This window comes from Gossypium raimondii, chromosome 3 (genome assembly GCF_025698545.1).
Source record: "Gossypium raimondii isolate GPD5lz chromosome 3, ASM2569854v1, whole genome shotgun sequence".
Taxonomy (NCBI): domain Eukaryota; kingdom Viridiplantae; phylum Streptophyta; class Magnoliopsida; order Malvales; family Malvaceae; genus Gossypium; species Gossypium raimondii.
Genome location: NC_068567.1, coordinates 17,592,158 through 17,600,376, shown reverse-complemented (window position 1 = coordinate 17,600,376; position 8,219 = coordinate 17,592,158). Strand labels below are relative to the sequence as shown.

At 36.8% G+C, this 8,219-nt stretch overlaps 1 non-coding gene across 1 annotated transcript; it reads right to left on the bottom strand.

The window, feature by feature from the left end:
- Window positions 1-1,612: 1,612 nt before the first annotated feature.
- On the bottom strand, window positions 1,613-1,719 carry LOC128040299 (small nucleolar RNA R71). The gene has a single exon (XR_008194955.1). It is a non-coding gene; the product is annotated as a small nucleolar RNA R71 (small nucleolar RNA).
- Between the last annotated feature and the right edge of the window lie 6,500 nt (window positions 1,720-8,219).

The following is an 8,219-nucleotide window of genomic DNA, read 5'->3' as shown; positions in this document are numbered from 1 at the left end:
TCGTCAGTCAGAGTCTTGGGTGACAGCCGCTTCGAGTTAGGTTTAATCTTTCTTTTCTTTAAATTTATATAAAGATGTTTACTATGTGTTCTTTGTTCTTGTTTACAAAAATGTTATCTGAATTTTATTTAAGCTAGGATGATTGCTTTGATTAAATAATATTTATTTGATTCATGCTTATAATGTTTGTGCCTCAATCGATCATGTTTTCAATTAAAATCAAGTTTGTATTTCGTTCATACGTGATTGAAATGCACGTGAATTAGCTCAGCGATCCTAACCAGACGACGGCTAATGGACGCATAATTGAAATGTGCATGCTCAATTTAGATCCTAACACGATTGAATTGTGCGTTGCATAACAACTCTAACCAAGCTCTGTTATCTACATAGTTTTTAGATTTGTGTGATTAAATTGTTTCAAACCTAACACGTCCCTATTACCTCACACGAATGCTAAGAAACTCTTAGTAAATAAGGATCAGTAAAATGCGTATTTACTAAGTAAAGGATTCCGAAAGAACCTAATGTGGTTTCCAAACTCATGAAAGATCGAGTTGTCATGGAATGTTTTTCCGAATGTTATTAAGCATGTTGATAATAAATTGAGTTTAATTAAAGTAATTGTCCTAGTTTATTTATGTTATAATTGTTGCAAATTGTGTTTAATTTTAATAAAATATATTTCATTTATATAGTTTGCATACTTAGGATAATTTGCATTAGGGATCATTGCATTTAGTTTAATATATTTTAATCACCACTTCTCAACTATATTGTGTTTTTATTTACCAAATTGTTAATATAATTTTACAAATTAAGTGACTTAGCACAGATACAATCCCTGTGGAGACGATAACTTGATACTTACTTATTACTTGATAACGACTGTGTACACTTGCACAAACCTAAGCATTACAAGTTTTTGGCATTGTTTTTGGGGATTGTCAATTGTTGCCATTGTCATTTTTTTCGTGAAATTATTTATTTTCAATTTTATTTATTTCTAACCTTACTAACTTATTCTTTTTAATTTTTGTGATTTTATTTTCAGGTGTTTATGAGCATAGGTTGAATTATCGATTTACTCCATGTAGATCCTGAAATTGAGTGAACTTTTAGACAAATAAGATGTGAACAAACAGCTCAAAGACATGTCGAGATGGACCTTGGAAATCAGAATCAATGCCAAGGTACTGAAGCCGATTATGTACAAAATCCTATCCTCATTGCCGATGATAGGGATCGATGCATCAGACAATATGATGTACCAATTTTCAGTGAGTTAAACCCAGGAATTAGAAGGCCAGATATTGAGGCAAGCCAGTTTGAATTGAAGCCAGTGATGTTTCAAATGCTATAAACGGTGGGCCAATTTAGTGGTATGCCCACGGAAGGCCCACATCTCCACGTTCGATTGTTTACGGAGGTGAGTGATTCATTCAAGATAGCCAGTGTGACTGAAGACGCACTGAGGTTGAAGTTGTTTCCATACTCATTTCGAGATTGAGCACGAGCATGGCTCAATTCATTGCCACCAAGTTCCATGTCTACATGGCAAGAATTAGCAGAGAGATTTTTGATTAAGTATTTCCCACCTAGCAAAAACGCTAACTTAAGGAATGAGATCACAACTTTCCAACAATTGGATGACGAGTCTTTGTATGAGGCATGGGAGTGATTCAAGGAGTTACTTTGTAAGTGTCCTCATTATGGGATTCCTTATTGTATCCAGTTGGAGACATTCTATAATGATCTCAATGCAAATACAAGATTGATGGTAGATGCTTCCGCGAGTGGTGTAATTTTGTCTAAGTCTTATAATGAGGCTTATGAGATCATCGAGAGGATCGCGAGTAATAACTATCAATGGCCAACAAATCGAACAGCTTCAGGAAGACACATAGCCAAAGTTCATGAAGTTGACTCCCTCACTCCGTTATCAGCTCAGGTATCATCTATTTCCTCTATGTTAAAATAGTTAACCGCTAATACTACTAATAATTTTGCTGCTCAGCCACCAAGTCCATTTGAAACAGTTTCTTGTATGTACTGTGGGGAAGGTCATTCTTTTGAGAATTGTCCATCAAATCCTAAGTCAGTGTAGTATGTGGGCAACCAATATCAAAATAGGAGTGGACAAGGACCCCAGTCCAACTTCTACAATCCTTCATGGCGTAATCATCCTAACTTTTCTTGGAGCAACCAAGGAAATGGACCGAACAACAACTTACTGTAGCAAAGACCCAACTAATCTTAAGGATACAATCAGCAAGCTTCAAAACCACCTCAAGCTGAGGCATCAAACAGTTTGGAGAACTTGTTGAAATTGTACATGTAAAAGAATGACGCTTTGATCCAAAGCCAAGCAGCAACACTCAAAAATTTGGAAAACCAAATGGGTCAATTAGCTACGGAGCTACGTAATAGACCACAAGGAACCTTCCCGAGCGATGCTGAGAATCCAAGAAATTTGGGTAAAGAACATATCAAGGCAGTGGCATTGCGAAGTGGTAAAATTCTAGAACCCTGATTGATTGATGTTGAAGATAAGCCTGTTGAGAAGAATCAACCAGTTGTTGAAGTTCCTATACCAAAGGAATTAGAATATGCAAAGTCTGATAAGGTAAACCGTGACTTAGAGAATTCAGATATTTTAACATCTTCTTTGGATGCAGATTTACCTACTCAAAAATTTTTTTCGGTTCAACCAAAAGTTCCATCACCTCCATATCCGTAAAGATTGCAGCAACACAAGCAGAAATAGGAGGTGCAATTCCAGCAACACAAGCAGAAATAGGAGGTGCAATTCAAGAAGCTTTTGGATGTTCTGAAGCACTTACACATCAATATTCCGTTGGTGGAGGCTTTAGAACAAATACCAAATTATGTAAAGTTTATGAAGGATATACTATCTATGAAGAAATGACTAAGTGAGTATGAGACTGTTGCCTTGACAAAGGAGTGCAGTGCATTCCTGTAGAACAAACTGCCACCAAAATTGAAAGACCTAGGATACTTTGCTATACCCAGTAACATTGGTGACTCCTACTGTGGTAAAGCTTTGTGTGACTTAGGAGTGAGTATCAACTTGATGCCTAAGTTTATCTTTAAGATGTTAGGGATAGGAGAAGTAAGACCTACAACTGTGATGCTTTACCTAGCGGATCAATCTTTAGCATATCCCAAACGAAAGATTGAGAATTTTTGGTAAGAGTCGATAAATTTATTTTTCATGCTGATTTCATTGTCTCAGATTTTGAAGTAGACAAGGAAGTGTCGATCATCCTTGGGAGACCTTTCTTAGCCACGGGAAGAACGTTAATTGATGTGCAGAAAGGAGAACTCACCATGCGAGTTCAAAACGATCAAGTAAACTTTAACATTCTTAAAGCGATGAAATTTCCCGATCCGGCAGAGGAGTGTTCAGTTATGGAAGAGATAGAAAGCTTGGTTTCTATGGAAAGCAATTTTTAAGATCCATTGGAGAAAGCCTTAGATCTTGACCCTTTGGAGGATGAATAAGGTGAAGAAAACATGGCTTTGATGGAAGCCAATCCGAAAAATTTTATTCAGTCCAGACGAATTGAACTGTTACAGTTGGAAGTCAGAGAATTTATGCAACCCAAGTTGTCATTTGAAGAACCACTTAAACTCAAACTAAAGGTACTTCCTTCCCATTTGAAATATGTTTATTTAGGTGATTGTTCTACATTGCCTGTGATTATTTTAGCGGAACTGACGAAAGATCAAGAGGAGCAACTAATTGTTGTTCTAAAGAAATTTAAGAACGCAATTGGTTGGACATAACTGATATTCGAGGTATAAGTCATTCTTTTTGCATGCATAAAATCATTTTAGAATAAGGTGAAAAAGCTCGAATTGATGGGCAAAGGAGGCTCAATCCTATTATGAAAAAAGTTGTGAGAAAAGAAGTGCTCAAATGGTTAGATGCAGGAATCATCTATCCTATTTCAGATAGTTCGTGGGTAAGCGATTGTTGAAAATGAGCGTAATGAGTTAATTCCAACAAGCACTACTACTGGTTGGAGAATCTGTATTGATTACAGAAAGTTGAACAAAGCCACTCGGAAGGACCATTTTCCGTTGCCTTTTATGGATCAGATGTTAGATCGACTTGCAGGTAATTAATTCTATTATTTTTTAGATGGCTATTCAGGATATAACCAAATAGTTGTAGCTCCAGAGGACCAACATAAAACAACCTTTACTTGTCCATACGGTATGTTCGCTTTTACGCGAATGCCTTTTGGTTTATGCAATGCACCTGCAACTTTTCAATGATGCGTGATGGCAATATTTACTGATATGATTGAAAATTTTGTTGAGGTTTTCATGGATGATTTTTCTATTTTTGGTAACAGTTATGATATCTGTTTGAATAATTTGGCTAAAGTACTGAAGAGATGCGAAAAGACGAATCTTATCCTTAATTGGGAAAAATGTCATTTTATGGTCAATGAAGGGATTGTCTTAGGTCATAAGATCTCAAAGAAAGGAATTGAAGTTGATAAAGCAAAGGTGGACGTAATTGAAAGATTACCGACCCCAATAAATGTGAAAGGAGTCAGAAGTTTCTTAGGCCATGCCGGTTTTTATCGAAGCTTTATCAAAGATTTCTCGAAAATTTCTAAACCTTTGTGTTTGTTGATAGAGAAAGATACAGTGTTTGATTTCAACAAAGCATGTTTAGAAGCTTTTGAAGAGCTAAAGAAGTAGTTAATCTCAACCCCAATCATCGTTACACCTAATTGGAACTCAGCTTTTAAGTTGATGTGCGATGCAAGTGACTATGCTATTGGATTTGTGATGGTTCAAAGAAGAAATAAAGTGTTTCACCCTATTTACTATGCAAGTAGAACTTTGACAGGAGCCCAACGCAATTATACGGTAACCGAAAAGGAACACTTCGCTATAGTTTTTGCTTTTGACAAATTCCGCTCATATCTTATAGGTACCAAAGTTATAGTATTTACTGACCATGCGGCCATTAAATACTTACTCACGAAGAAAGATGCAAAAACAAGGCTGATTCGTTGGATACTTTTACTCCAAGAATTTGAGCTTAGTCTAAGACAGAAAATGTGTCGAAAATCAAATACCTGATCCTCTGTCAAGGTTGGAGCAAGATGAGGTAACTCAGTTATGTGTGTCTATTAATGAGAATTTCCCAGGTAAACACTTATTTGAGGTAAATTGAATTCATGAAATACCCTGGTTTGTTGATTTTGTCAATTATCTTGCATGTGGAATAATTCCTCGAGAAATGACATACCAACAAAGGAAAAAATTCCTTCATGATAGTCGATATTATCTTTGGGAGGATTCGTTTTTGTTTAAACAATATGCAGGTAATATAATCTGAAAGTGTGTAGCTAAAAGTGAGATTGCTGAGATCTTGTATCATTACCATTCATCCCCAAGTAGGGGACACTTTGGTGGTTCACGTACTGTAACAAAGATTTTGCAAGCAGGTTTCTTTTACCCTACACTATTTAAATATACTTATTCTTATGTGAAGAACTGTGATAAATGCCAAAGGACTAGAAATATATCAAGGAGGAATGAGATGCCCTTGGCAAACATTTTGGAGATTGAATTGTTCAACGTATAGGGCATTTACTTCTTAGGCCCGTTTCTTTCCTCGTATGGGAACAATACATCTTAGTTGCTGTGGACTATGTATCCAAGTGGGTTGAAACGAAAGCATACCCTACAAATGATGCTAAGGTAGTCATACGATTTCTACATAAGCATGTGTTTACACGATTTGGGACACCAAGAGCTATTATTAGTGATGAAGGTTATCACTTTGTGAATAAATGGCTTAAGTGGTTGCTTGATAAATATGATGTGAAGCACAAGATTACTACTACCTATCACGAAATCAAAGGTATCCTTGAAAAGGTAGTACGCCCTAGAAGAAATATTGGTTGATTGATTTTGGACTATGGAATTGGTCATTACATGTAAGTTTTGGTCATGTTTTGATTATGTGGAAAAAAGGCCTTTAGATGTGTGCATGGTTTGGTGTTGGAAATGGCTTGATTTTGGGCAAATTTATGTCCACATGGCCTGAGACACGGGTATGTGACTCAGCCATGTGTCCCCTGAGATACAGGTGTGTGTTTCAGCCATGTGAGGCATACAGCCGTGTGACCCTGTTTCTAAAAATTTGTGAATTTTTCTTAAACTATCTAAATGTTTTCGATTTAGTCCTAAATCATTTCTAAGGTGTTTTTAGGGCCTCTAGGGATCGATTTAGAGATAATATGTATGTGAATGATTGCTTTATAATGTGGTTATGATGATATATGTTTAAATGTTCTATTTGTTTGTTAATGCTCCGTGACCCTAATTCGACGACGAATACAGGTTAGGGGTGTTACATTTAAGGTATCAGAGCTACAGTTTAGTTAGTTCTTGGACAGAACATAGCATGTATGAGTCTAGAAATACATGTCATTATATAACCTGCGATAGCATGATAACTCCTAACTTACGTTGAACTATGTTTGCATATAGATAAAATGTCATCTAATCGAGCTAATTCCGATGAAGTAGAAAGTAACGCGCAAGCCTCCATTCACAGGGTAGCATCGAGTGGTAGTAGGCCCGTATCTAAGGGTCGGGGAGGAGAGGCTAAGGAAGCTTTCTTCTAGATGATGTCTAAATGGTTTTCTAAGTTTGTGCGAATGAACCCAATGGCTCAACAACCTCCACCCCTACCTGTACCCCAACCAGTCCCCGTAGTTCCTTAGGGTTTGGAACCAATATTAGTAAACAAGCCTCCAGTTGATAAAATTCGAAAGTATGGGGCTGAAGAGTTTCGAGGTACAGCTGAAGATGATCCAGAGAGAGCGGAGTTCATGTTAGAAAACATGTTGAGAGTTTTGTACGAATTATCATGTGCTCCAGTTGAATGCTTGAAATGTGTTGTTTCATTGTTGAAAGATTCAACTTATCAATGGTGGAACACTTTAGTTGTGGTAGTACCGAGAGATCGAGTAAATTGGGAATTCTTTCAGATAGAGTTCAAAAAGAAATATGTGAATCAGAGTTTTCTGGATAAGAAACGTAAAGAGTTCCTTAAATTGAAGAAAGGTCGTATGTTAGTATTGAAGTATGAGAGAGAATTTGTGCGACTTAGAAAGTATGCCCGAGAATGTATTCTAACAGAGGTTGCCATGTACACTCGGTTTGAAGACGGATTAAATGAAGATATCAAGCTATTAGTCGGGATCCTTAAGTTGAAAGAATTTGTAGTTCTGGTTGACAAAGCGCACAATGTCGAGGAACTTAGCAAAGCAAAAAGAAAAGTTGATTCTGAGGCTCGTGATTCAGGGAAGCAGCCTATGGGAAAGTCATACTCATCACCATCAAAAAAGTCAAAAGAATTTCACAGACGTTTATTAGCTTCGATGGGTTATTCTGGAAAGGATAGAGAAAAACAACATTCGAGCTCGAAACCTCACGCTATGTCTGTAGCGAGAGTGGACAGTGTCAGAAGCAACGAGCCCAAATGTCAAAATTGTAATAAACGAAATTTTGGTGAGTGCAGACTGAAAGATAGATCATGTTTCAAATGTGGTTCCTATGAGTAATATCTTAAAGATTTCCCTGAAAGGTTTGATAAAGAAAAGGCTCAGACTACTTGACCGAGTAACATAGTTGCGAAAGGGAGACCACCTTAGAACACTAGAAATGCGAGTAACAGTCGTAGTGGGATGAAAGATGATTTGAGGCACGAGCACCAGTAAGAGCTTACGCGATTCATGTTCTAGAGGAAGCTTCAGCGCCTGATGTGATCATCTGTACATTTTCTATCTTTGATACTAGTGTTAATGTTTTGATTGACCCAGGGTCAACACACTCATATGTATGCACGACTTTAGTGTCAGATAAGAAAATACCTTTTGAGTCTACTAAATTTGTGGTTAAAGTAACGAACCCTTTCAGTCAGTATGTGTTAGTTGTTAAAGTCTGTAAAAACTATCCTTTGATGATTCCAGGTTGCAACTTTCTGGCTTATTTGATGTTACTAACCTTTAATGAATTTGATGTGATTCTAGGTATGGACTGGTTAACTCTGCATGATGCTTTTCTAAACTGTAGATGAAAATATATTGTCTAAAAGTGTCAAAATAGTGAAAAACTTTGAATCGAATGAGACAGGCTAGATAGTGCATCAAATGTTA